The sequence below is a fragment of the Gorilla gorilla genome, chromosome 18 (genome assembly GCF_029281585.2).
Source record: "Gorilla gorilla gorilla isolate KB3781 chromosome 18, NHGRI_mGorGor1-v2.1_pri, whole genome shotgun sequence".
Lineage (NCBI taxonomy): Eukaryota > Metazoa > Chordata > Mammalia > Primates > Hominidae > Gorilla > Gorilla gorilla.
This window is the reverse complement of record NC_073242.2, coordinates 117,290,597-117,317,880: the sequence shown is the minus strand read 5'-3', so window position 1 is coordinate 117,317,880 and position 27,284 is coordinate 117,290,597. Positions and strand designations below refer to the sequence as shown.

The 27,284-nt window shown below is 49.3% G+C and overlaps 2 long non-coding RNA genes across 3 annotated transcripts; one reads left to right on the top strand and one right to left on the bottom strand.

Moving 5' to 3' along the window:
• The first annotated feature begins 1,591 nt into the window (after positions 1 to 1,591).
• On the top strand, positions 1,592 to 7,886 carry LOC129527400 (uncharacterized). Its single transcript, XR_008672353.2, has 2 exons — positions 1,592 to 3,887; positions 6,631 to 7,886. It is a non-coding gene; the product is annotated as an uncharacterized lncRNA (long non-coding RNA).
• On the bottom strand, positions 7,141 to 26,790 carry LOC115931080 (uncharacterized). Of its 2 annotated transcripts, none has more exons than XR_004067647.3 (4): positions 26,736 to 26,790; positions 13,959 to 14,042; positions 7,919 to 8,004; positions 7,141 to 7,241 (listed from the first exon to the last, which is right to left on the bottom strand). It is a non-coding gene; the product is annotated as an uncharacterized lncRNA (long non-coding RNA). The 2 variants fall into 2 exon arrangements; XR_008672356.2 differs by lacking the exon at positions 26,736 to 26,790 and adding an exon at positions 16,106 to 16,348.
• Positions 26,791 to 27,284: the final 494 nt, after the last annotated feature.

The following is a 27,284-nucleotide window of genomic DNA, read 5'->3' as shown; positions in this document are numbered from 1 at the left end:
AGGTCTGCTCTAGCCCAGTGATATTCCTATGCAGGAATGCCTGCTTGCCTACGTTCTTCTGCTTCTAGCACCAACATTCCCCAGTTACCAAAGCCTGGAATCAATGTGCCTGACTGTGCCTTGCCCCAGGGCTGGTGGATCATCAGGTCCCAGCCACAGCTGTCCCAGAACATCTCTCGGCCACTGACTGAAGGGAGCTGGGGTAACTGGGGCAGGGGTGTACACTGTAATCCAGGGCCCCCAGCGGGATTCAGGTCCAAAAGCCCTGAGTGATGCTGGGTGGGATCAAACGACCTCAATGGGCCCTTCCTTTCCCTGCCTCCCCTCCCACCCTTCTACAGGTGTGGCCAGGGATCACCTCCCAAATATGTGAATCCTTGATCTAGAATTTGCTCCTGGCAACTCAAACCAAGGCAAGAAATTTTTTTTTCTTTCTTTTTCTCTTTCTTTCTTTCAGACAGATTCTCATTCTGTCACCCAGGCTGGAGTGCAGTGGCACAATCTCGGCTCACTGCAACCTCCGCCTCCTGGGTTCAAGCGAGTCTCGTGCCTCAGCCTCCCGAGTAGCTGGGACTACAGGCACGGGCCACCACGCCTGGCTCATTTTTGTATTTTTAGTAGAAACGGGGTTTCACCATGTTGGCCAGGCTGGTCTCGAGCTCTTGACCTCATGATCCACCTGCCTCGGCCTCCCAAAGTGCTGGGATTACGGGCGTGAGCCACTGCACCCAGCTGGCAAGAAACTATTGATGGGAAAAGAACACCATATTTGAAATGCAGCCATTTCGGGAAACAACAACAACCCAGAACATAGGATCACATTCAGAGGAGACACAAAGTAAACACAGATGAGGAAATGAAGGTCTTCGTGGCTCACAGGCGATAACCACACAGCCTCCTGTGGCACGGTCCCCAGCTCTCCAATGGCAGGGACAGTCTATGGGTCATGTGTCCAGACATCAGTTCTGGTCCCACCCTACACTGGCCTGGTTCCACCTTCTGATTCCGTCAGAAGGAGGCGATGGCCTTTGCTGCTGTCTGTTAGCTGAAAGCATGGGCAGCCCATCCACGCTGCCCCAGGGCACTGACAAGGCCTGGCATGGTGGGTGGTGAGCCTTGCCACAAGATGAGTCTGCAGTGAGTTCAAGCAAGAAAAAGAGACATCCTGATACGCTGTCCAGGACTCTTCCTGGGAAGCGTGTGAGTTGAAAATAGACACAACTTCATGATGAAGGCTGGGTATGCCCAGGAGGACGTAGAAAGAGGAAGCTGGCAAGTGTGCCTGGGGGAGAACAAAACACAGAAAAGGGGGTGCAATTTGCCTGATATGGTTGCATGAGTTCATGGGGTGACTGTCAGGCCTCTGAGCCCAAGCCAAGCCATCCCATCCCCTGTGACCTGCACGTATACGCCCAGATGGCCTGAAGTAACTAAAGAATCACGAAAGAAGTGAATATGCCCTGCCCCACCTTAACTGATGACATTCCACCACAAAAGAAGTGTAAATGACCGGTCCTTGCCTTAACTGATGACATTACCGTGTGAAAGTCCTTTTCCTGGCTCATCCTGGCGCAAAAAGCACCCCCACTGAGCACCTTGCGACCCCCACTCCTGCCCATGGAGCACCTTGCGACCCCCACTCCTGCCCGCCAGAGAACAAACCCCCTTTGACTGTAATTTTCCTTTACCTACCCAAATCCTATAAAACGGCCTCACCCTTATCTCCCTTCGCTGACTCTCTTTTCAGACTCAGCCCACCTGCACCCAGGTGAAATAAACAGCTTTATTGCTCACACAAAGCCTGTTTGGTGGTCTCTTCACACGGACGCCCATGAAATTTGGTGCGGTGACTCGGATCGGGGGACCTCCCTTGGGAGATCAATCCCCCGTCCTCCTGCTCTTTGCTCCCTGAGAAAGATCCACCTACGACCTCAGGTCCTCAGACCGACCAGCCCAAGAAACATCTCACCAATTTCAAAACCGGTAAGCGGCCTCTCTTTACTCTCTTCTCCAACTTCCCTCACTATCCCTCAACCTCTTTCTCCTTTCAATCTTGGCGCCACACTTCAATCTCTCCCTTCTCTTAATTTCAATTCCTTTCATTTTCTGGTAGAGACAAAAGGGACATGTTTTATCCGTGGACCCAAACTCCGGCGCCGGTCACCGACTGGGAAGGCAGCCTTCCCTTGGTGTTTAATCACTGCAGGGTTGCCTCTCTGATTACACACACACGTTTCAAGGGTGTCAGACCACGCAGGGACGCCTGCCTTGGTCCTTCACCCTCAGCGGCAAGTCCCGCTTTCCTGGGGCAGGGGCAAGTACCCCTCAACCCTTTCTCCTTCACCCTTAGCGGCTAGTCCCGCTTTCCTGGGGCAGGGGCAAGTACCCCTCAACCCCTTCTCCTTCACCCTTAGCGGCTAGTCCCGCTTTCCTAGGGGGCAAGAACCCCCCAGTGGCATATTTCTGCACCCCAACCTCTTATCTCTGTGCCCCAATTCCTTATTTCCATGCCCCAACCCTTTCTCTGCTTTTCTGGAAGGCAAGAACCCCCCACCCCTTCTCCGTGTCTCTACTCTTTTCTCTGGGCTTGCCTCCCTTCACTATGGGTAAGCTTCCAACTTCCATTCCTCCTCCTTCTCCCTTAGCCTGTGTTCTCCAAAACTTAAAACCTCTTCAACTCACACCTGACCTAAAACCTAAATGCCTTATTTTCTTCTGCAATACCACTTGACCCCAATACAAACTCGACAGTAGTTCCAAATAGCCGGAAAATGGCATTTTCAATTTTTCCATCCTACAAGATCTAAATAATTCTTGTTGTAAAATGGGCAAATGGTCTGAGGTGCCTGACATCCAGGCATTCTTTTACACATCAGTCCCTTCCTAGTCTCTGTGCCCAGTGCAACTCGTCCCAGATCCTCCTCCTTTCCCTCCCGCCTGTCCCCTCAGTCCCAACCCCAAGCATCGCTGAGTCTTCCCAATCTTCCTTTTCTACAGACCCATCTGACCTCTCCCCTCCTCCCCAGGCTGCTCGTCACCAGGCCGAGCTAAGTCCCAATTCTTCCTCAGCCTCCACTCCTCCACCCTATAATCCTTCTATCACCTCCCCTCCTCACACCCGGTCCGGCTTACAATTTAGTTCCGCGACCAGCTCTTCCCCACCTGCCCAGCAATTTACTCTTAAAAAGGTGGCTGGAGCCAAAGGCATAGTCGAGGTTAATGCTCCTTTTTCTTTATCCCAAATCAGATAGCATTCAGGCAGTTTTTCATCAAATATAAAAACCCAGCCCAGTTCATGGCTCGTTTGGCAGCAACCCTGAGACGCTTTACAGCCCTAGACCCTAAAAGGTCAAAAGGCCATCTTATTCTCAATATACATTTTATTACCCAATCTGCTCCCGACATTAAATAAAAGTCCAAAAATTAAATTCCGGCCCTCAAACCCCACAACAGGATTTAATTAACCTCGCCTTCAAGGTGTACAATAATAGAAAAAAGTTGCAATTCCTTGTGAGATTGTGAGTGCAATCCACTGTGAGACAAACCCCAGCCACATCTCCAGCACACAAGAACTTCCAAACGCCTGAACCGCAGCGGCCAGGCGTTCCTCCAGAACCTCCTCCCCCAGGACCTTGCTACAAGTGCCAGAAATCTGACCACCAGGCCAAGGAATGCCTGCAGCCCGGGATTCCTCCTAAGCTGTGTCCCATCTGTGCGGGACCCCACTGGAAATCGGACTGTTCAACTCACCTGGCAGCCACTCGCAGAGCCCCTGGAAGGCTGGCCCAAGGCTCTCTGACTGACTCCTTCCCGGCTTAGCAGCTGAAGACTGACGCTGCCCGATCGCCTCGGAAGCCCCGTAGACCATCACGGACGCCGAGCTTTAGGTAACTCTCACAGTGGAAGATAAGTCCGTCCCCTTCTTAATCGATATGGAGGCTACCCACTCCACATTACCTTCTTTTCAAAGGCCTGTTTCCCTTGCCTCCATAACTGTTGTGGGTATTGACAGCCAGGCTTCTAAACCTCTTAAAACTCCCCCACTCTGGTGCCAACTTAGACAATACTCTTTTAAGCACTCCTTTTTAGTTATCCCCACCTGCCCAGTTCCCTTATTAGGCTGAGACACTTTAACTAAATTATCTGCTTCCCTGACTATTCCTGGACTACAGCTATATCTCATTGCCGCCCTTCTCCCCAACCCAAAGCCTCCTTTGTGTCTTCCTCTTGTATCCCCTACCTTAACCCACAAGTATAAGATACCTCTACTCCCCTCTTCGTGAGCGATCATGCACCCCTTACCATCTCATTAAAACCTAATCACCTTTACCCCGCTCAATGCCAATATCCCATCCCACAGCATGCTTTGAAAGGATTAAAGCCTGGTATCACTCGCCTGCTACAGCATGGCCGTCTAAAACCTATAAACTCTCGATACAATTCCCCCATTTTACCTGTCCAAAAACCGGACAAGTCTTACAGATTAGTTCAGGATCTGTGCCTTATCAACCAAATTGTTTTGCCTCTCCACCCCGTGGTGCCAAACCCATATACTCTCCTATCCTCAATACCTGCCTCTACGACCCATTATTCTGTTCTAGATCTCAAACATGCTTTCTTTACTATTCCTTTGCACCCTTAATCCCAGCCTCTCTTCGCTTTCACTTGGACTGACCCTGACACCCATCAAGCTCAGCAAATTACCTAGGCTGTACTGCCGCAAAGCTTCACGGACAGCCCCCACTACTTCAATCAAGCCCAAATGTCTTCCTCAACTGTTACCTATCTCGGCATAATTCTCATAAAAACACACGTGCTCTCCCTGCCAATCACGTCCGACTGATCTCTCAAACCCAAGCACCTTCTACAAAACAACAACTCCTTTCCTTCCTAGGCATAGTTAGTGCAGTCAGAATTCTTACACAAGAGCCAGGACCACACCCTGTAGCCTTTCTGTCCAAACAACTTGACCTTACTGTTTTAGCCTAGCCCTCATGTCTGTGTGCAGCGGCTGCCGCTGCTTTAATACTTTTAGAGGCCCTCAAAATCACAAACTGTGCTCAACTCACTCTCTACAGTTCTCATAACTTCCAAAATCTATTTTCTTCCTCATATCTGACGCATATACTTTCTGCTTCCCGGCTCCTTCGGCTATACTCACTCTTTGTTGAGTCTCCCACAATTACCGTTGTTCCTCGCCCAGACTTCAATCCGGCCTCCCACATTATTCCTGATACCACACCTGACCCCCATGACTGTATGTCTCTGATCCACCTGACATTCACCCCATTTCCCCAAATTTCCTTCTTTCCTGTTCCTCACCCTGATCACGCTTGATTTATTGATGGCAGTTCCACCAGGCCTAATTGCCACATACCAGCAAAGGCAGGCTATGCTATAGTACAAGCCACTAGCCCGCCTCTCAGAACCTCTCATTTCCTTTCCATCGTGGAAATCTATCCTCAAGGAAATAACTTCTCAGTGTTCCATCTGCTATTCTACTACTCCTCAGGGATTATTCAGGCCCCCTCCCTTCCCTACACATCAAGCTCGAGGATTTGCCCCACCTAGGACTGGCAAATTAGCTTTACTCAACATGCCCTGAGTCAGATAACTAAAATATCTCTTAGTCTAGGGAGATATTTTCACTGGATAGGTAGAGGCCTTTCCTACAGGGTCTGAGAAGGCCATCGCAGTCATTTCTTCCGTTCTGTCAGACATAATTCCTCAGTTTAGCCTTCCCACCTCAATACAGTCTGATAACAGATGAGCCTTTATTAGTCAAATCAGCCAAGCAGTTTTTCAGGCTCTTAGTATTCAGTGAAACCTTTATATCCCTTACGGTCCTCCGTCTTCAAGAAAAGTAGAACAGACTAAAGGTCTTTTAAAAACACACCTCACCAAGCTCAGCCATCAACTTAAAAAGGACTGGACAATACTTTTACCACTTTCCCTTCTCAGAATTCAGGCCTGTGCTCGGAATGCTACAAGGTACAGCCCATTTGAGCTCCTGTATAGACGCTCCTTTTTATTAGGCCCCAGTCTCATTCCAGACACCAGACCAACTTAGACTGTGCCCAAAAGAACTTGTCATCCCTACTATCTTCTGTCTAGTCATACTCCTATTCACCGTTCTCAACTACTCATACATGCCCTGCTCTTGTTTACGCTGCCGGTTTACACTGTTTCTCCAAGCCATCACAGCTGATATCTCCTGGTGCTATCCCCAAACTGCCACTCTTAATCTTGAAGTAAATAATCTTTGCTGGCAGGACTATGCTGAACCTCCTCAGGCACTCTCTAATCAGATATCCTGAGTCATCCCAATTCTTAGACCTTTTATACCTGTTTTTCTCCTTCTGTTATTCCATTTAGTTTCTCAATTCATCCAAAACCGTATCCAGGCCATCACCAATCATTCTGTATGACAAATGTTTCTTCTAACATCCCCACAATATCACCCCTTACCACAAGACCTCCCTTCAGCTTAATCTCTCCCACTCTAGGTTCCCACGCCGCCCCTAATCCCAGTTGAAGCAGCCCTGAGAAACATCGTCCATTCTCTCTCCATACCACCCCCCCAAAATTTTCGTCACCCCAATACTTCAACACTATTTTATTTTTCTTAAGAAGGCAGGAATGTCAGGCCTCTGAGCCCAAGCCAAGCCATCGCATCCCCTGTGACCTGCGCTTATATGCCCAGATGGCCTGAAGTAACTAAAGAATCACGAAAGAAGTGAATATGCCCTGCCCCACCTTAACTGATGACATTCCACCACAAAAGAATTGTAAATGGCCGGTCCTTGCCTTAACTGATGACATTATCTTGTGAAAGTCCTTTTCCTGGCTCATCCTGGCTCAAAAAGCACCCCCACTGAGCACCTTGCGACCCCCACTCCGGCCCGCCAGAGAACAAACCCCCTTTGACTGTAATTTTCCTTTACCTACCCAAATCCTATAAAACGGCCCCACCCTTATCTCCCTTCGCTGACTCTCTCTTCGGACTCAGCCCACCTGCACCCAGGTGAAATAAACAGCTTTATTGCTCACTCAAAGCCTGTTTTGTGGTCTCTTCACACGGATGCGCAAGAAAGTGATCTTTGCTATTCTGGGTTTGTCTGCTGGAAGAAGAGGGAAATCACCTATTTGATTTTGTATTCATTCATCTCCTGTTCCTGGAGAATCTCTGTTGTGTGTCAGGCACAGCTGAGCCTCCCTGTATAGTCTCGTCTATCTTCCACCTACAGAGGAGGAAATGGAGCCTCAGAATCAGTGCCTTTCTAGTTTGTAAGAAACAGCTCTGAATGCCTAGCTCCCCCTCGAATTTCAGTACTGCGTCCCACCATGCCGCACGGTGCCGATGAGCCGGCTGGACCTTCATGGCAATGGTGGCCCTCTAAAAATAGGATCCCCCACCCGGAGGAATGGGGCAACCACAGGAAGCAGCTCAGACCACTTCCAGGGGACATTCTTCTGCCTCCAGTAAGCTGGGGATAGAAGTGGAGCTGCTGACGGATGAATGGACTGTTTGCCTGAGTCATAAATCAACAGGGACCAGCCCTGCATCTGAACGATTCTGGTCTCTACACTTCGCTCCTGATCACAGGCTGCAGAGGAAGCAAGTCTCCCAGGCTGGGGCCGGCATCGGATCCAACGCTGCCTTTCCCTCTAGCAGCGGCTCCCGCAGGGAGGGTCTCCCTGTCCCTAGAACCGGAGCGTGAAAGTCAGCAAAGTCCCATAAATCACAGGAAATGAACTTCTGCCTCTTTAAATTCCTGCCGCCGTCCCCATCCCTCCCACAGCCACAAATAGATTTCTTTCAATATTGGCTCTGACCTCAGTCCTCCCCGCCCCCACGTCTCCTTCTCCACGTTTTTTTTTTTTTTTTTCCCAGCAAACCCTACAAGGCAGAACTTACCCTGTTGACCTCACCAGCGTGGTTTCTTCTGTTGTGTGTCTGTTTTCGTTTTGCTGTGATGCCGATGACTTGCGGTTTGCCTCACACTTTGTAGCGTGCGTGGCAGTCGTATAAGAAAACAGCAAATTTGTCAGTGAGGCTTGTTATTTATTGCAGGAACCACGGGGATGCCAGGCAGCCAGGCTGGCCCCTCTGCCCGCCACCTACCCCACGGTTGAAGGGGCTGCACTGGCCGGGGATGCCAGACCAAGGGCCCAGATGAGAGGCACGGCTTCCGAGGGTGACGAACAGCGAGGTCCTCGCAGCTGCCGCTCTTCTAACACAATGCTGAGGAGATGCTTTTTTTGTTTTTAAAATTTCTTCTTTCCATTGGTTTTTGGGGAACAGGTGGTGTTTGATTACGTAAGTTCTTTGGTGGTGATTTGTGAGATTTCGGCGCACCCATCACCCGAGCAGTATACACTGCACCTAATTCGTAGTCATTTATCCCTCACCTTCTTCCCACCCTTCCCCACCGAGTCCCCAGAGTCCACTGTATCCTTCTCAAGCCTTTGCATGGGAGGATGCTTTTAACTGGTAAAAGGCAATAGTAGAAGTAACAGCCCGAGAGCTCTCCGTGGCCAGTGACTCCCGAGATCTCGAGGGCACCCCTTCTCCTGCCTCCCCTCCCAGCTCCACCTAGGCCACACGGGCCATGCCGGCCCCAGTGCTCCCGTGCCACGGGCAGGACACAGCTGTGTCTCAAAACCCTACGCCCAAAGTGCCTTCTCCCAGGCTTCCTTCCAGCTCACCCGCCACCTTTCTCTGCACTTGGCCCAGACGTCGTCTTTGAAGGCCTCCCCTGGGCCTCGGCTTCTAAAATTGCAAAGCACCCGCACTCCAACAGGCCTCCGTGCCTGGCTCTCCTCTACACCTTCGTCCCCACCTGCGTTACTGATCTCTGTGACTTACTGGCTTCTTCCCCCCGGGAGGCCATGAGCTGCATGACAATGGCTTTGTATCTGTGAGAAGCTCCAATTGTATTTGCTGTTTATTATGGGCTGGGTTGCATCCCCCCAAAGTCACATGTCAAAGTCGAACCCCCAGGATGTCATAATGTGACTGTGTTTGGAGATAGGGCATTTATGGAGGTAATTAAGGTAGAATGAGGTCACCAGCATGGGAGCTAATCCAGTAGGACTGGTGTCTCCATAATAAGAGGAGATGAGGACACAGACACGCACGGAGGGCGACCTTGTGAGGACACAGAGAGAAGACAGCTCTTACAAGCCAAAAAGAGAGGACTTGGAGGAAGCAGTCCTGCCGGCACCTTGATCTCAGACTTCCGGCTTCCAGAACTGTTAGAAAATAAATCTCTGTCATTTAAGCCACCCGGTCTGTGGTACTTTATGTTCAATAAATACCTATCAGATGAATAAATGAATGAATGAGCCAGGTGTGGTGGTCCACGCTTGTAATCCAAGCACTTTGGGAGGCTGAGGTGGGTGGATTACCTGAGGTCAGGAGTTCGAGACCAGCCTGGCCAACTTGGCGAAACCCCCACCTCTACTAAAAATACAAAAATCAGCTGGATGTAGTGGCGAGAGCCTGTAATCCCAGCTACTCAGGAGGCTGAGGCAGGAGAATTGCTTGAACCTGGGAGGCAGAGGTTGCAGTGAGCTGAGATTGTGCCACTGTACTCCAGCCTGAACAACAGAGTGAGACTGTCAGAGAGAGAGAGAGAGAGAGAAAGATTGAGAGAAGAAAGAAAGATAGAAAGAAAGGAAAGAAAGAAAGATAAGAGAAAGACAGAGAAAAGAAAGAGAGAAAGAGAAAGAAAGAAGAGAGAGAGGAAGGAAGAAAGGAAGGAAGGAAACTAGAACTTATCAGACACTTCACAAGTGGGGAACCGTTCCTAGCTGAGGCTTGGTGGACTTGGGAGGATATTAGTAATGCAGATGTTTTGCTCCCAAGGCTCCAAGACTGTTTTGCTCCTTCATTCTTTGGACACAATTCCGTGGCCATTCTACTCATTTTTTTGAGGATAAATGATCTCAGTGGTGAAATATTGTCACGGGTGAGCAGTGACTATCTGGGGCCAGTGGCTCAGGGTAAAGACAACTGTAGGTTAAGAAAGGCAGATTTAGGCCAGGTGCGGTGGCTCATGCCTGTAATCCCAACACTTTGGGAGGCTGAGGCAGGCGGATCAGGAGGTCAAGAGGTAAGGCCATCCTGGCCAACGTGGTGAAAACCCATCTCTACGAAAAATACAAAAATTAGATGGACGTGGTGGCACGCACCTGTAGTCCCAGCTACTTGGGAGGCTGAGGCAAAATTTCATCTCAACAACAACAAAAAAAGGCAAATTTATTAGAGAAAGTAGGAAAATACACGGCAAGGAGGCAACAGGCAGGCCAGCAAGAGAGGAGCTGACTGCAAGGAGACAAAGGCTTGCTGGGGACTTTATAGGATGGTGCTTGTGCTGTGTGCTGGAGAGAGCTACATGTGGTACTGACAACACCGAGGCTGTGGTGTGCTAACTTGCATTTTTCTATCAGCCAAGGGTCTAATGACAGCTGGACACAGGAAGATTGTGAGTTACTTGTGCAGCAGGACTATGTGTTCTGGATCATGAAGACAGGCAGACCTGGAGCTTCTCTGCCTTCTCTTTTTGCTTTCCCTGGGTCCTGCCAGCCTGACTCCCCATTCCTAATTAGGACTCCACGAATCTCAACCAGCCATCAAGTGTTAGATTCTGAGCACCTGTGCAGGGCTGCAGGTGACGGTCGATAATGAGGCTCATCTTCCTCACCGTCGTGTCTTTCTAACCGTTTGGCCTTCTGATGGTGGCTGCAACCTCATCAATGGCCAGCATGGAACTAACCCATTGGGTTATGTTTTCATTCCTGTTTTTCTTTACTTTGCTTAAGCAGGAAGTGCAACTGGATCGGGGAGCCTCTCCGGGGCTCTTTTTAATTCATCTCTGTGATTCTTCAAATGGTAGGTTGTTAAACCATGAAGCCAACAGACACCTGGCTGCTTACTGGATTCAAGGCACTGGGATGCTTCACTGAAAATGCCAGTTCAGGGCCCCTCCTCTCCAGGAGCCAAAATTCTGGAGTGGGGCTGGGAGACCAGAAAGAAACAAATTAAACCAGCACTCACTGCTAAAAACAAGCATTGCAAGCAGTAGTGCAATTAGATCAAAACACACAAATCAAAGATGGCTCAAGGGCTTTCCCGTGTTGAGAAGGGCTGGACCCCGTTGTTTGTGAGAACTCAGGTTTGAAACATCTGTCCTGAAGGAGGCTCTGGACACCAGGAGAGGTGAGGTGACCCTCAGTCCAGGCGGAGATGGGGAAAATGAAGCAAAGGTATTTACTAAAACATACAAATAAGTCTGCAGTTTCCACGGCTTTGTCTGCCTGAGAGGCTCCCATTGTATGGCCTCCTAATATGCTTGTTCTTCTCAATTCAGCCACTCAGGGGTCCTTCAATCGATCTGTCTGTCACAGGGGTGATCTCTGGGAAGCACCCTCTTCTGCAGCACATTCAGACCTGCATGTACAAAAGCCAGCAGCGAACCACTGCTCACCGACACAGGGCTTTGCCGTGAAGCTGTGACTCACAGTGCTCGGAGTGAAGTGAGGATGGAGAACAAACACGTGCATGACTGTTTTAGGAAACTTTAGGCCTGAAACAGGTCCCTGAAACAACAGAGAAACTGTGGGTTTCCTTCTCCTCTCCCCACCACCCCCTGCATGCGGCAGACACACAGGCATGCGTCTGTTTACTTGCATGAATGCATGTCTGTATCTTGACCAAAAGTTAAGTCATATCTGAAGTCTTAGCCCAAGTTTTCCACAGGGCCATGGGCACTCGGGGACAAATTTAGCCTCTAGTAAAAGAGCAAAGTCTTCTGAGGCCAAACATTAAGCCACCATTTACCCAAGGACTGTATGGAGCTGGAGGTGAATACCACATTGTCTCAAACTATGGCCTCATGTCTTTGGTGTGAAGTTTCCTGGTTTCAACTACCTCTAATGATATCCTTCCAGATGGAAGGCTAAGCCAAGTTGATTTGGACCACATGTCACAGATGCTGGTATGTGACATGGTTTGAGAAGGCTCAATCTGCCCATTGATTGAGAGTGTTTTTAGGGACTCATATCACACAGGCCCTGCTAACCATTCTCCACCCACCTCCTCTGTGCCGCCGTAGGGAGGCTGCAGCCAGTAATTACGGGCTCAGCCACGGCTGGCTCTCACCCAGATGTTTACAGTCTCAGGGAGGCTGGATCCCAAATCCAGAGTGGTCACTGCAGACAGCAGAAGTAAGGAAGGCTCCAGCCTGATTTCCTAGGCTTCTGGATCCATGCTCGTCGATGGAGCTTTTGTTCCCTTATGGGGCAGACAGTCCAACCACTGGAGAAAACACGGTGGGATTTTAGCTTCCTCCTGCCTTCCAGGCATGAAACGACCCAGGAGCATTTTAGGGCACTGTCCAGTAGGATCATGGTGTTGGGTGTCGTTTAAGGCTTCAGGGTATAGGGGGCCATCTAACGGAAGGACAGCTCTAGAGCTGTCAGGGTGGGCTGGGGCTAGGGCTGGCCAGGTGCCTCCAGGATGGCAGGGCTTTAACTAGTCTCCTTGAGAAGGCCAAGGTCGGAAATAAAGCCTAGTCCCTGAAAACAAGGGGGAGAAGGTGGCATCTGTGTTGACACCACCCTTGAATTTCCATTTGTAATATAACTTTTGTTTGTATCCATTAAGTCAACTGCCAAGGTTTGAATGTTTGTCCTCTCCCAAACTCTTGTTGAAACTTAATCCCCATGGTGACAGTAACAGGATAGGAAATCTGCCTCTGCTATTGGAGAGTTGGAAGCTTTGGGATGTGGTTAGGATTAGATGAGGTCGTGAGGGTGGGAACGAGCAGCTTTCCAAGGGGAGAAAGGGAGGGCTTGACTTGCAGGCTCAGCCCCCTCACTCTGAGATGCCTGCACCCCCATGAGACCTTGCAGAGTCCCCACCAACAGGAAGGCTCTCACCAGATGCCGCCCCTTCTGGAGACTTCCCAGCTTCCAGAACTTTAAGAAATAAGTTCCTGCACCCCCATGGGACCTTGCAGAGAGTCCCCACAAGCAGGAAGGCCCTCACCAGATGCCGCCCCTTCTGGAGACCTCCCAGTCTCCAGAACTGTAAGAAATAAATTCCTTTCCATTGTAAATTACCCTGTCTCAGGTGTTCTGTTATAGCAACAGAAAACAGACCAAGACATCAACTTAATAAACAAATTTCATTTTACCTGATCGTTTAAAAGTTTAGAGAATCCCTTTTCGTGGTGTTTCTCGCTATTCCTTTTTGTACTTTTAACCAATTTTTACTTCTTACAAAAATGGTAAAGCATGTTATTGGGGTATGTTATTTGGGGCATAAATATTTGTGATGGGTGCTTTGTCGTTTTTTTCTCCCTGGGTACGCACATTATTTTTTTTTATCCTGAATTTCTAGAAGTGCAATAGGACTGTCGTATTATCCGTTGAGTCTGGAGCCGTGTGTGATGTTACCACGTGTGGCCTTGAGCCTCTCTCAGCCTCCAGCCCATAGTAAAATGCAATCATTACTCAAGGAACGAAGAAATACATGCACATCCAAGAGAAGGAACAGCCTCAGAAGTTTGGGTTTCCGCGTTTGTCGGTTCTGAGTCAGGCCAAGGGGAGTCAGTCACTTCCACTCCCTCACTTACCAACTGCGTGACTTTGAGGACCGTGGTCTACCTCTCAGTGTCCCTCAGGTGTCCACAGGACATTCACTGAGGCTGCTGGGCTGTTGTGAGAACTGTCCTGTTCAGGGCTCTGCACAGAACCGGGCACAGGAGCCATCCGACGCCGTGTGCTACGTGCCTGTGCCCGGGTCACTCTGCCCCAAACAAGGATCTGGATCACAGCCTGTGGATTCCCTATCTGCTCACTGCACACTCCCCCACACACCCAACCTTAATACATTTTCTGAATTAATAAGCAAGGCCGTCAAGTTCTCTCCTCTTCCCCACCTCCCTTACCTGTAAGGAGGAAACACTGACCAGCTTTGGTGCTGCCCCTGTTCTCGGGCCTGGGAGCAGTGGCTGCTGTCTCACCAGCAATCTCTAATGGATACAGAGAAAAGAGTTACTGATTGACCTTTTTTTTTTTTTTTCCTGCTTTGCAATCTCACTAAAGCATTTCCTTTCCCTACCCCCATGCAGGAAGGCGAGAGCAGCATTATTCAGTTTCCAAAGTCTGAGCTCTCCTCACACCCGCAGGACTGGGGCCTGCAGCCAGTGGGGGTGGGGGAGGGCGGTTAACACTTGCAGTGCCCCGGGGGTGGGTGACCTGTGCGCTCTCTCTCTCTCCCACGGAAACGCGGAGGCCTGAAAGACGGCAGAACGGCACAGGGGCAGGACACACACGGACGCGGGGGGACGCAGGAAGAGAGTTATCAGATAAAATAGGGATGCCTTTTTAGTATAAGTATATCCCATGCAATATTTGAATTTCAGATAAATAATTTTAATATCTACATCTCATGCAATATTTGAACTTCAGGTAAAAATGAATAGTTTTTAGTATAAGTATGTCTTCTAATATTTGAATTTCAGATTTAAAAAAGAACTATTTTAGCATAGAATAGGTCCTGTAGAAGTAAAAAAAACTTTTTCATTGTTATTATGGGTTGAATAGCGTCCACCAAGAAGTTCATGCCCACCCGGAACTTTAGAAGGTGACTACATATGGAAATAGGTTCTTTGCAGAGGTAATTAGTTAAGACGAAGTCACATTGGAGCAGGGCGGGCCCTAAGTCCAGTGACTGGTGTCCTCATACCAATGAGGTGAAGACAGAGGAGGAAAGACGCCAAGGGAGGAGCCCGCGTGAGGGCGGAGGCAGAGACTGGAGCGATGCAGCCACGAGCCAAGGGACGCCAGGAGCCCCCAGGAGCAAGAAGAGGCCGGAAGGGTCCTGGATCCTCCGGGGGGAGCCCCGCCCTGACACCTTGACGTTGGCCTTCTGGCCTCTAGACTGATAATACGTTTCTGCTGTTTTAAGCGCCCCAGTTTGGGGTGATTTGTTACAGCAGCCACAGGATCATGACCAGAATTGCTTATGTAAAACGCACATTGAATCGGGCATCCTGTACTTTTATTTATGAATCTGGCAGCTCTGCTGGAGAATGGCTCCCAGGGAGGAGCTAAACGGCTGGCTGGCCTCCCACGGCTTCCCGCTGCTCTTCCTGCCCTAGAGCGTGGGTCGGGCATTCCTGCAGCTCTTAGAAGGCTCTGGCCGCCCCCGCCACGCACCTGTGTCGTCAACAGCTCCTGCCCACAGGAGCTGTGACCGTGCACCGCAGGTGTCTCCACAGTGACCCTGGTGGAAGGAGCACCAGACCCCCTCCCCCAAATATTTCTGATGGCTTGAGACCCCCTGAGACCCTTAACATACTTTGGAGGATGTTAAGGGTCTCAGCCCAACCCCCTAAAAGGGTAAAAAGACCAAAGTTAAATCTCTCAAAAACCCTGATGCATGGGGCTGGGCAGGCGAGAGTTGCAATTGGGATTGAGAAGAAACTGATAATAAAGAGAATTTCTGGTACACTCGAATGTCATGGGCTGAATTCGTTCCTGCTGCAGCTATCACCGCATGTGCCAGAGTGATTCGTGCCTCCTGGTAGAACATTTTCCATTTTCTCCTTCCAGGAGTGAAATGTGAACCTCCTCTTCCCCGTCCCGGGAACGGTGGTGGCCCTGGCTCCTGGTCGCCCAGAAATCCTCAGGCGGTTCCCAGGCACTGACTTCCTGCGCTGTCGGGATACATGAGGAGGCCGGCGCTGAGCTCACCAAGCAGCTGAATAAATGCGCACGTCTGCGGGGAAATGCTTCCTCACATCTAATTGCCTGGTGATTAGGAGACCACCCACCATCTGAATTGCCTTAGATTTGTGAAGAGCCCTGGCAGCTCTCCTGCAAGATTCAGCGTTCAAAAGGAGGAAGGTAATCATCTGGAATTAAATTCCTGCGTTCCTCATCTGTCCTAGACTCACACAAGGGCCTGGCAGGCTGCACAGTTACTCACCCAGTTCACCCCCCAACCACGCACAGTTCGCACCAAGCCAGCAGAGCTACTGCCACCCCCTCGCAGCACCGACAGCGCCTGCATCCTACCCCGAAATCTCACCGTCTTTCCTACAGCAAAGCAACCATTGGTGTCCAAACATAAAGGAGCAAAGAGGCCCCCGGCAGCCTTGCTTGTGACAGCTCCAAACTGGCAGAAGCCTGCAGAAATGAGCGCTACTCAGAAATGGTCAAACAATTGCACCTGCCAGCCACACACCGCAGTTTCCAAAGGAGGGGGCCCTCTACATGTTACAGGAAAGATGCTGATGGCATTTTCGAAAATGAGCAGCAGATTAATAGACTCCAAAACGTTTCTGTAAATGAAAAAATGGCAGAACTGAATATGTGTTTAGCACACATGCACGTGCGCGTGCACACACACACACACACACACACACACCCTGACTTGATTTGACAGCCAGGTAGAACCATGCTGGCTCTGACATCTGCCTGTCTGGGTTCAAGGTCCTCCTCCCTAACTCACTATTTCTCTTCACTTTTTGGTGTGTGGTTTTTAAAAATTATTCTGTGCATGCTTTCACGTCTGTGAAATGGGTGCAGCGGCAGTGTCTTCCCTACAGGTTGGCTCTGAGAACTGAGAGAGATGGAACGGACAGTGCTCAGCCCAGCACCTGGATCTAGTGAGCTGCCCTGGAGACCCCCGCTCCAGAAGTACCTTTGTCTATACTATTTTAAATTAGTTACAAGGTAGAAGTTTCATCTGATAATTTTTAAAACTGACTGATGTCCATCAACACTTTTTTCCAAAGCTCATCGAACAGCAGAAATCCCCACTATAACTCCTTTTTCAGTGGACATCAGAATAACTAGGTATGTCTTGAGTCAGGGGTCCCATAAACTCTGAGACTTGGGCTAATTCCTTCTTCCTTTGCTCAAGGGGCAGAGGGGATGTCCCCACCATGGTATTTCATCTTGGGACCTCAACCAGGTCTCTGAGTCCTTTCAGCATCCTTGACGGTGGTGCCCCCACTGGCAGTTCCCACAGATAATCTCCTGATGATCTGATACGTGGACAACGCCAGGTGGAGAGGTACCATTTGCAGTCATAAGTCTTTGCTTCTTAGATGTATCATCCTGTTTCTAACCTGGGATAAATGGGTCTTTAACGATCTCAGTGCCATGAACATAAACAGCTCCCTAGGAATGGAAGTCTCACAGGTGCCCCTCGCCCTGCACAGCAGCAGAGTCTGAGACAGAGGGAGGTTCATCACAGCCCCACCTGCCTGGCTCCAACAGCCCCTCCTCCATCAAAGCTCCAAGCATCCCATCACCGCCTTCTCACATGTCACCTGTGAGAACTGGTAGGGTCCCCTCTTGGTTTTAGCCTCCTAACGTCTCTGTGAAAAGGAAGGCACCTTCGCAGATGGAGAGAGTCCCACAGACTAGGGTTTTCCTGACATCACTCAGCCCCAAACAGCTGAAGAGCTGGGCTTTGAACCCAGATCCTAAAATCCACATTCCATCATCTTCTATATCAGAAATGATACATCGCCTAAAAAATATATATGGAGGGCACCTTCCAGCACTGAGCTGGCTGCTAAAAGCTGTCAAAGATGTATCCTGAACTTGAACCTGCTTTGGAAGAAAAGTTCAGATTCATTAATGTTTAATAAAAATCTACTATTTTCCCCATTTGCTAATCTAATCTCTGGAGGAAGTTGGGAAGGGCCTCTCCGAAGGTGCCTGAGTCCTCTTTGGACCTAGTTGGGAGAATGTGGCTTCCTGCAGAGCCCTGAGGTGACAGTCCCCGCCCCATAGCACAGGGCACTTCCAGCTCCATCCTCCCGCTGCAGCCAGTGCCATTTTAACAAGCTTTTAAGGCTAAGTCTCCCTAAATCGCCCTCCTTTCCCATCTTTAAAAAAAAAGTGAGGGAGGGTGCTTGCCGAAAATAAAAAGCTGCTTAGTAGTTAATTCCTAGGAAACAGAATTGGCGTTCTGGGTAGGGAAGGCAGCCCCTCTGTGGTTTTCCTTGAATAGGCACTGCCGTTGGTATTTAAAGTTGTCAGAATGCTTCATCCTTTCCCTTTGATGTAACGCAGACCCCAAGATGCCAAGATGCTGAGAGTCCTCAGGCTGGGGTGGAATATTTACTTCGTTCGTTATGAGATAGAGTTGACTCCAAGCGGATGGTCGGTCCCTCAAATGCCCGTGGGTTTTGCGGGCTCTTTTTCTTTCTCCTCTAATCATTTGTCAAGCTCACGCAACTGGATTTCTTCAACCTTCCCAAGCGGCCTTTTTTGTACAAGCTCAGCAGGTGCCTCCACTTCCTAGGACAGCTGTGCCTGCCCCAGAGATGTGGGCACACTCCTTGTCCCTGTCTGCTAGGCAGCTGGCCTTCTTCTTCACCGGAGCTGAGACCTGCAGAAGGGGTTGCCTGGAGAAACAAGAGGCTTTGGAAGCATCAGGTGACAGGACCTGGCTGTGGTTTACATTTTTCACCTTAATTTTAGTAAGTATTTCAACCCCCTGGAAAACTGCTTCTCTACAATAATAAACAGAACCTGCAGTGAGTCTGTGGCAGGCTCCCAAGCCCTGGTGGGGCTGGGGGCCATTCCCAGTAAGCTTTGGGAGACCTAACAGTAGTCAGGAACGTACACAGACAATGGGGGAGGGCTCAGAGGGGCTGCTTCAGCCCAATTGGTCCTAATTTAACAGGGGTGCAGCGGGGTTGGTGAGGTAACCTAAGGTTTTGAGTTACACATAAGCAAGTCAAATAGCATATAAATAATAGAGGTAGCGTGTTACAGGGGAAAAGGGGGCCAGTGTGTGTCTGCCTGCCTGTCTGGTCTGTTATTCATCAAGCCAGTGTGGTGCCTTCTGTGGCTTGTTCATCTCTGTTCACAGCTCCAAAGTTAGCCAAGGGCCTGTTGACAAGACTTGGAAAAAGATGCTGAGATCCTGGTCCTGAGAAACAGGGTGTTACTGTGGAGACACCATTCATTTATGAGCATTCGTCAAGCAATTACTGTGTGCTAAGCTCTCTTCTAGGCAAAGGGGTCCGCAGTGAATGGAAACTCAATGAGATATGCCCCTTCGAGCCTCGCCTTTCAAAATGTGATCCATGACTAGCACTATCTGCATCCCCAGAAGTCTCTAGAAATGCAGTATCAGGCGCCTCCCCAGGCTGCAGAGCTGGAGCTAGATTTTAACAATATCCCCTATGCCTTTTGAGTGGGCCATAAGGTTTAAGGAGCATTGCACTAGGCATGAAGAGAAGATCTAGGAAGGAAGATCTGAGCGGCCCCAGTGGAGCAGAGGTGCTCTCCGGTGGTGTGGCGGGCAGCCAGGGTGCAGGGTGGGCTCAGCAGTGGCCGGGGCGTGGGGGAACCTGGCTGGTTAGTGCCAATAACCATGATGCAGGACAGCCTAGAGATGCATGTCTTTCCCCCGTGACATAAAGTAACGGCCCCCAAACGATGTCCACATCCTAATCCCTGGAACCTGTGAATGTGACCTTACCTGGCGAAGGGACTTTGCAGACAGGATTAAGGACCTTGTGATGTGAAGCTTATCCTAGATTATACTCACAAGGGGTCCCCTGTGAGAGGGATGCAGGAAGATCAGACAGGAGAAGGTGAGGGGGTGACACAAGCAGAGATTGGAGTGGCGTAGCCACAAGCCAAGGGGCGTGGGCAGCCTCTGGAGGCTGAAGGGACAAAGGTGGGTCCTCCCCCAGAGCCTGCAGAAGGAACGAGCACTGCAGACACCTTGACTTGAGCCCCGTAAGTCTCAGTTTGGACTTCTAACTTCCATCACTATGAGAAAATATATTTGTATTGATTTAAGGGCCTGACTTTGTGACAATTTGTTACAGTGGCAACAGGAAATGGGTACACTCTTTCAACAGAGATTTTCGGGTGATGCCCATATAGAATTAGTCTCTGCTTAGGGAAGGGTCCCAGCATCCACCTCTTTTCACTTCTTAATCTGGTCCTGAGATCAGCCAAACTCAGGGACCACAGACCCAGGCTGCTCACATCCCCATTTTTGAGGGGCACAGAAAGTTCTGGAAGGAATATCTCAAGTGGTGTATGTGAGAAATAGAAGCATTAAATAACAAAGCCTCCAGGTTCTGTGTCTTAAACCTCCTCAGGGCTCACAAAGCTCCTAGTTCTGGGTTCTGCATACAGTTGGCACTTTAATAGAGTATCCGCTGACTGAGGTCACATGAGCATCCAAGCTGAGCCCTCTGTCCCGTTCAGCTGAGGGTTCTGATCGATGGCGCCTTCTGTCCAAGAAACAGCCTTCTCCCATCCCCTGTTCGCTCTTCATACACTGGTTTCGTAAGGTTCTACTCCAGGTCTTCTCATGCTCCTCCTTCCCTGGGAATCTTGTCCAAAACCACCACACTCATCACCGCCTCTCTCCCCAGCCTGCTGCTCTCTCCTGAGTCCTGACCAGCTTGATGTCCCTGCCTGGACTCCCAGCACCATCTCATCCCTCCTTCTCACCCCTCTCCTGCCTGGCAGTCCCCAGGAATCATTTCCAACTCATTCTTCTTTCCACCTTCCATCCAATCAGCACAGGGACCTGTCAATCACGCTCCCCAAATGTCTCTTGGATCCCGGCAGCACCTTATCACCACCACCCTGCTCCTGCATTCCCTACCTGGATGCTGGTAGCTGCTCCCAGCTGGTCCCCCTGCAAGCTATGATGTCCTCCAACCCACACCTGATCACAACCAGCTCCTTCTTAAATGACTCTCCATTGCCCTCAAGAGAAGGTGCAAACATCCCCAAGACTGGCACCTGCTTTCCTCTCCAGACTTCCTCTCCCACACCCCCTCCCCACGGACTCGCAGCTCTTAGGAATCCACTCAGAGATGTTTAATACAAGGATGCCTGTTTATGCTAGGAGGTTTTGTTCTTTTTCTTATCTTCCTTCAAATTGGCATTCTCATTTACAAATGCCAAGTGTCTCCACCCAGTAAGAAGTAAACTTCTGCAAAATAACCATAAGCCATCAGGCACATATTATGTAGCAGGAATCATGCCCACTAATTTACATAAAATGCCTCATTTTAGGCTGAACACTCCAAACTTCTTTCAGTTCCTAGGCCGACCATATTTTCTTTCTCCTTGGGGACTTTGATCTGCAGTAATCGCCGGCTAAAACCTCCTCCCCAGCCCCACTTCTGCCAGGCCAACATCTACCTGTCCTCTGGATCTGGAATCCATGGTCTCTTCCTTGAAGACAAGGAGGAGTCCCTGAAATTCGCTGTCTTGGTGCCCTGTATTTGCCCCTGTATTTTCCCCAAGGGGAGGACACATACCTGTTCTCTCCCCAGTGGGAAAGCGTGGTGAGAACCCGTCCTTCCTGCCCATCTCTCCTCTCTACACCTCAAACTCTCTCTCCCCGAAGTTAAAAGGGGGAGGAGTCATACAGCTATTTTGTTTTTTTATTAATTTTTTTTTTATTTTTCGACATGGAGTCTTGCTCTGTCACCCAGGCTGGAGTGCAGTGGCACGACCTCGGCTCACTGCAGCCTCTCATGCAGCTATTTTGAGCAGTGACATCTGACACAAGTGCATGATAACTTGACTCAGCATCCTAGAGCCGAGTTCTGTTCTCTGCCTCTTCTTGGAGCAGCTCCCATTTTCACTCCTGGATGTTCAGCACCTCAGCCTGCACCTGCACAGGTAAGCTATGTCTATCCTTCCTGATGAGGGTCCAGCCACCTTCAATTCTGGCAGAGACAGGGAGAAGACAAGGGAAGCATGGGCTATCCCAGAACACTGTCTTTCCCAGAGGCTTTAAGTTGGATGCGTCAATAACCCCACTCATGAATGAGGCTTCCATCCTCATCTTGAGATAGACATATGTATTTTTTAAATTTGCTTATTTATTAACTTGTCAACCATGAGAAACTAAACAGGAGGAGGGGTAACTTGGGCACCCTCAGTCGTCGTTAAAGCTTGGATGATTATCTCTCTTTTTTACTAGATTCAAACTTTCATCAATACATGATTTCTATCAGTCTTGTTCACCACTGTGTCTTCAGCAGGTAGCACAGGCCTGGAATCAAGTAGGTTAACAGGCTTCGCTGAATGCATTGATCCAGGTTCCCAATCAGTATAGACAAACAGCTTCTCAGAGGGCAGATGACCCCAGAAGTCACCAACCACCAGGCTGGATCTGAACCTGTGACCTACTGGAATATTCCACTACCTACATCTGCCCACCTCCCCTGCCAGTAAAAGCCAATTTGTAAAATTACCCAACAGTCCAGGCAGACAAGCACAGGGATTGTTGGCGGGCTCTTGTGTGCCAACACAGCATGAAATACCTGTTTCTCAAGGACCCGGGAAGGCCATCTCCGTGCTGTGGGCTGCATCTTCCTGCTCCCCTGAAGGTTTCTAAACAACCCACTGGCCCAAGGCCAGGGAAAGTAAATGCATTTCTTCCCAGCTATGTGTAAAAGAGGTTTAGGGTTTGGGATCTTTGTATGCAACAGGCACCGCCTCGTTTCTTTTCATAAGCAGCCTTGGCCGCCTCATTATTAAATGGGAGAGGATAGGATAGTGGTGCCCATGTTGTGGGGCTGCATGGAGGCTGAGTGAGCATAGTGAGAACTTGGACATGAAATGCTGAGCACGGCGTTGGGCACATGCTGCTGTCCATCACCTGTTCACACTCATCATCTTCACTATCACTTAGCACCCCCAGCACACACACCCCTACCTACAAGCCCTGTTGTAATCCCTGCTTTCAGATGAGGAAACTGAGGCTCAGGGTGGCACAGCTTTTCAGCAGATGGAACAGAGCCTTAGCCCTCCAGGCAGTCTGACGTTACACCCAGAACCTTAATCTCTGCCTTAGTCCAGCGTGATGGGGCTGAGGGTGCTGTGCTGAGACTACAGAGCCCCAGGTTCAAGTTCCAGCCTTAGACAGCCTTGAGCAACTCACCTTACCCACCACCCCATGCCTCAGTTTCCTTGTGCATAAAATTGGGAGCTCTTTTAGGCAATGTTAAGACTTCTCCCAGCTCTAACAATACCCAAGCCCAAAGAGGGCTGTGCACAATATGGCCTTTGTTTTCCAGATTCGAATGTGCCCCCCAGATCTCCATGCCGTGCAATTTCTCGGACAAACCAACTCACGTCTTCTTATTGGCCACATGCACCCGTGGGATCAGCAGATGTAACATTCTGACATCACACTTAGAAAACTTCCCCCATCTGGATTTCTGCAACCCACAGGGAGTCATTTGCCAAACATATGTTTTACAAAACATGGGCCCACTGCACTCTGACTTGTTGTGGAGTCGATACAACCCACCTTTTCCCCAAGCACATGACTCTGGCCCATGCATGCTGTCTGGCTGGGGAGAGAGATGCAAGACTACTCATGTCAGGGGCGGAGGGTGGCAGGAAACGTGCAAGGTCACACGTTGCTAAAAATGTAGGCGTGTAACATGGTGATAACAGACACACAACAGGGGTCAGTGTACAGTGGAGAAGAATTCTAGTGTCAGGCCAACTATTGCTGTCAGGAAGAGCATTGAGAAGCGTTTCCACATATCACCGCTCACTTTTCCAGATGACATTCAAGAGAGGAAGAGGCAGTGGACATCACTGGCCAGTGAAGTTAGGAGGCTTCGGAGGCTCCAGAGTCATGACAGATGTTTTGAACGTTGTAGCCAAACCCCTCCATGCAGAAGTTAAAATGTCCACTTTCTCTGGAGCACAACTTTTTAAAAAATTGTTTTTTTTTAATTGTAGTAAAATATACATAAAATTTACCACAATAACCACTTTCAAGCGTGTAGTTCTGTGGTGTTGACTATATTCATACTATTGTACAACCGTCACCACCATCCACCTCCAGAACTTTTTCATCTTCCTAAGCTGAAACGCTGTCCCCACTAAATGATAACTCCCCATCTCCACCCCATAAGTCCCTGGCAATCACCCTTCTACTATCTTTTTCTTTTTGTTTTTCTTTTTTTTTTTTGAGATGAAGTTTTACTCTTGTTGCCCAGGCTGGAGTGCAATGGCACGATCTTGGCTCACTGCAACCTCTGCCTCCTGGGTTCAAACAGTTCTCCTGTCTCAGCCTCCTGAGTAACTGGGATGACTGGCGCATGCCACCACGCCCAGCTAATTTTTGTATTTTTAGTAGAGACAAGGTTTCATCATGTTGGCCTGGCTGGTCTCAAACTTCTGACCACAGGAGATCCACCTGCCTCGGCCTCCCAAAGTGCTGGGATTACGGGCGGGAGCCACTGCGCCCGGTGCCTTCTACTTTCTGTCTCTATGATTCTGCCTACTCTAGGTGCTTCATCAAAGTGGAATCATGCAGTGTTTGTCTTTGGTGACTGGCTCTTTTGCAGAATGTCCCCAAGGTTCATCCATGTTGTAGCAGGTGTCCACCCTTCATTCCTTATTAAAGCTGAATAATCCTCCATTACTTGGATGCACCATTTTCTTTCTTCATTCATTCATTGATGGACACGTGGGTTGCTTCCACCTTTTGGCTATTGTCAATAATGCTGCAGCGATTCCCAGGCTGGCTGAGTAATTGGTAGTCTACAAAGCTGCTTGGCACAGCGTCCCCGATCTATAGGGAGTAGTTGTGGGTTCACAGAAAACCCACAAGACTTCAGAGCCAAAATACATCTGGTTTCCAGTGTTTGATTGGCCAGCTGCAACTTTAGCCAAATTTAATCCTCCTGAGCCTCACGCTACTCATCACCAAAATGGGAATTACAGTAGACAGCACTGGTCGCTGTCACAGCATCCACACTGCCTCCTACATCCTAAGCGAATTCTGATTTCTTTTTTCAACTTTCTTCCACGCCCAGGTGATCTCAAGGGGCTGAGACATTCATAGTTCCAGGGATGGGGCAAGTCCCGCCCCCTTGCCAATGATTGGTTCAGACACTCAGGCTTCAGCTAATCGGTTTCTAGCAGTGCCTTAGCAACTGTTGCTAGTGTTAGGCCCTTGATCTGAGTGGCCCAATCAGGTAGAGGATGGGCTTTTATTCCAAGTTGGAGAAAGGACGCTCCTGGGAGCTAGGAAATGAACAAGAGTTTCTGCAGCTGCTGATGCTGCCGCCATCCCGCAACAACGAGGGAAGGAGCATGAGAACGAAGCCCAAGCACAGAAGAAAGGCAGCCATAAAAGTGTCAGAAAAACGGAGCCGGAGCCTGATTATCCTCCTCATCTTGGTACACACTCACACTCACACACTCCCTATGTCTGCGGACTGAGAGTCAGAATATTCAAGCAAAACAGATCTCCTTAAATGGCAGTGACCTTACCTGAAATTTAACAGGCCCCAAAGAACTGAATTTACCAGTCTAAGGTCAACCAGGAAGGCTGTGTGCCTTCAAGGCCACACCACTCAAAGACGCCGACCAATTCACCTGTCTCCTGTATGATTCTGGGTTCACACACATGGGTGCACAGACTCCCCCGAACACACACACACACACACACACACACACGCACCTGCACTCATGCAAACACACAATTAGGTTCAGAAATTAAACCTCAAAGTAACAGTGGGCCTCAATTATCCTACATAGCTGTGAAACAGATAGCCTGTCAGCTAGTCACTGGAGTACTGCCTGAAATAGAGATTTTATTACAGAAAAAGCAGCACATACAAAAGTTTCTATGATCAGTATTACTGCTGATTGTGAAATAAGACATCATTGGAAGTGCACCAAAAATGAATAATGCAGGGACTGAACAGAGAAGCTGAGTGAAGAGAATTCAGATAAAGAAGGAACACATATTTTTTCAGCCCACAGCTTCACCCATTTTCAGCGAAGCAAGGATTTCCCTTAGGATGAAGGGAGAATCCTAAGTCTTTCTATTCCATTTCCGGGCATGACCAGACACCAAAATCATGACAGAGTAAGCTTGAAAAGAAAGACTTCGTGAAGACTGTTGGTCAAGACACAACCGGGGAACAGAAACATCTCAGCATGTACAGGAGAAGGAATTTAATCCAGGGAGGAGACTGTGGCTGGTGGAGGGTCAGAACGGCCACTGCAGTGTCAAACCACACACAGTGAATTATTCATTCAGATCTCATGACAAGGAAGCTTGGTGTCTTTGTCTACCTGGGCTGCTATAACAAAATATCATCCACTGGGCAGCCCATGCACAACAGAGATTTATCTCTGACGGTTCTGGAGGCTGGGGTGTCCAAGGTCAAGGTCCTGGCCACTTCAGTGTCTGGTGAAGGTCACTTCCTGATTCATAGATGGCACCTTCTCGAGAGTCCACATATGCTGGAAGGGGCAAGGGGCCTCTCTGGGGCGTTTTTTTATTATTTTATTTTTATTTAATTTTTTGAGATGGAGTTTCAGTCTTATTGCCCTGGTTGGAGTGCAATGGCACGGTCTCCACTCACTGCAACCTCTGCCTCCTGGGTTCAAGAGATTTTCCCGCCTCCGCCTCCCAAGTAGCTGGGATTACAGGCGCCTGCCACCATGCCCAGCTCATTTCTGGATTTTTAGTAGAGACGGGGTTTCATCATGTTGGTCAGACTGTTCTAAAACTCCTGACCTCAGGTGATCCGCCCACATTGGCTTCCCAAAGTGCTGGGATTACAGGTGTGAGCCACCGTGCCCGGGCTTGGGGCTCTTTCATAAGGGCACTATTCCCACGCATGAGGGTTCTACCTCATGAACCACTCACCTCCCGAAGACCTCACCTTTTGATGGCATCACATTGTAGGTGAGAATTTCAACATTCATATTTGAGGGAGACACACACATTTGGACCATAGCACACAGCTGGGTCATAAAGCCAGGGTTCTGAGGCAAGTGTGAGGTCATCAGCCAAGGGTGTCTGCATTGGACAACACTCAGCTCGGGATTGGCACCCAGCCAGTGCCCTACACTATACGAGATGCCACTGTAGGGACAGGGATGACCTCTGGCAAGGTGACCCTCAGTGGGCCAGAGGGGGCTTCTGAAGAGAATTTCTCTAGCTTCTTGGTGTTTCCTGCCTGCTACTTTCAAACAAGGGTCCCATTTTTAATGTTTTCCCAGTAATACCTTATGAATGTTATTGCGAAGGTAAAGGAAATTATATTTTTGCTCTTATTGTTGTTCACTCTATTCCCATTTAGCAATTAACATTGAAAGGTAAGAAAACCAAGAGAAAGAGAGAGATTGGAATGTGGATATAGATGCAGATGTATAGAAATATATACATAGTAGAAATAAAAAAGGGTTGGCTATGGAGAAGGATACACAGA